Below are 2,100 nucleotides of genomic sequence, written 5' to 3' on the forward strand. Positions count from 1 at the left end.
ATTATTAAAATGCCATTCAATTGTCGCTACAATTTTTCTTACTTGGTGCTTGGAAGTTCCAAAGGATTCGAGTGATCACGAAGCCTTTTCCGTATGCGCAGCACATCAGTTTTGGGACCAAAATTTTCATCGTTGTAAAATAAATCAACGCTTATGTCCATTTTACTTTTTATTTGAAAAAAAAACACTCTCTCGTACACCTTAAGTAAAGTATATTGTTTTAATTTTTCGCCACAAAATCATCAGCTGTTTAATTATCTGTCAAATCGTCACTTTTTTAGGTTGGCAACATCAATACAACTTCAACTGAAGTGAGTTGTAATTCGTAATGCCAAAAAAGAGTTAAGTTGTTTTAAAGTTGAGTTGTTTCAATTTCAATTCAACTGAGTTGAGTTGTAAACCGTAATAGGGACTTTAATGTTTCCGCCCACAAGAGTAGAGGGCGTGGCAATTATTCCATCTTTATAAAATTTCATAATTCTCTATTTCTAAGTAAAACTAGAGCGCATGTCAAGTTTCAGTGAAATCGGTGCAGGTGTACTATTATTTCCATCTGCCTCCATATAGTCGAAAAACTGTGCGGCGTGCAGCTCACAAATCTTATGTGGATGACAAGTTCGACCCTGCAATCGACGAAATTGTAACATCCCTAAAGGTAAAAGAAGCAGATAGTTTATTTTCGAGGTTCGATACGATATCGAACATTCCTACCGAGGACTACTCACAAAGGTTTATAACTGTATATACTTAGCCTGTTCCCGTACTTCACAAATCTTATGTGGATGACAAGTTCGACACTGCAATCGACGAAATTGTAAAATCCCTGAAGGTAAAAGAAGCAGATCGTTTATTTTCGAGCTTCGATACGATATCGAACATTCCTACCGAGGAGTACTCACAAAGGTTTATAACTGTATATACTTAAACTATGTTCAAATTTCGCTATACCATGGCAGCCCTACTTTTATGGTTTACAGTTATTTATCGAAGTATTGATTTTTATGGAAAAAGCGCCGCAGGCGAAAATTTGTAATAAAAAATCGCGCGATTTTTTATTAAAAAAATTATTTTCAACTCCTTTTCTGCGGCCTCTTTTCATTACCCATTGGTAATTTACCCACGACAAAGCACCAACCACACACTTCGCTTATTGTTCCAAAGTGTGTTAAGGTAACTGCCTTTATATTACGCTCAGAAGGTATTAAAATTTCACATCGTCCGCCACCGCGTGGGTAGTATCCACGCTGAATCAGGACATAATACTCCAGTCATAGTATCAACCTGGAGCGCTATGCCTACGTTTGTACCTACTACATTCTCCAATTCGGTAGTGCCGCGACCAAACATCAGCACAGGTGACGCAGCTTGCAGGAAGAGTGCCACGCTTGCAGCCGTCCGAGTGTCTACCGTGTTTCCCCCGATTTGATATAACCAGGCTGAAACCCCATTTCAGTTAAGTTCATGCGGTTACCAAAAAGGTGCGGTTACAATCAAAAAAAAATATTGATTTAAAAGTCCCGGGTTGAGCCGATTTGCCCGTATATTCAAGGCTCTTATTGGCTGACAAAGGACACAGCTCAAATTGAGTGCATTACGTAGGATTTGGCCACCGCCTTCCAAAAAGCGACCATCAATTTAAAGAATATCGGCTATAACTTGAATATTTCAAGAAATCCATATATTAAGTCAATCGCGCGGACTGCCGTGCACTGCTTAATTCGGAGTCTGAAAAGAAAAAAAATATTAGTGTTAATTACAAATTAAATTTATTAATTTTTACAACCTCTACAACCTTCTTACCTGCGATTGCGTATCTCCCTCGTATATGAATGTACTTTCCATCCCATTCTTCCAATGAAAAGAATGAATTTTCTTCATTGGCATATGTGTGAAACAGGGCTCAGACTACTCAAATTATTTAGTACGCACCACTCTAACAATTGGGTAAAAACAAATTTTCGTAGTAGCCGGGTGTCCTCTTTTTCACATTCGCAATATCACAAAATTGGATTATTTCACATAATGATCAAAGTAATAACCGTTAACTTAAACAGTAATTTTCATTAAGATCATCGTCATCCATACCTAAATATTGACATG

At 37.6% G+C, this 2,100-nt stretch overlaps 1 pseudogene; it reads right to left on the reverse strand.

Annotated features, from left to right (window-relative positions):
- Positions 1 to 1,070: 1,070 nt before the first annotated feature.
- On the reverse strand, positions 1,071 to 1,655 carry LOC108365605 (RNA 3'-terminal phosphate cyclase-like; annotated as a pseudogene).
- Positions 1,656 to 2,100: the final 445 nt, after the last annotated feature.

This window comes from Rhagoletis zephyria, unplaced genomic scaffold (genome assembly GCF_001687245.7).
Source record: "Rhagoletis zephyria isolate East Lansing unplaced genomic scaffold, Rhagoletis_zephyria_1.1 Rzeph_scaffold_01929, whole genome shotgun sequence".
Taxonomy (NCBI): domain Eukaryota; kingdom Metazoa; phylum Arthropoda; class Insecta; order Diptera; family Tephritidae; genus Rhagoletis; species Rhagoletis zephyria.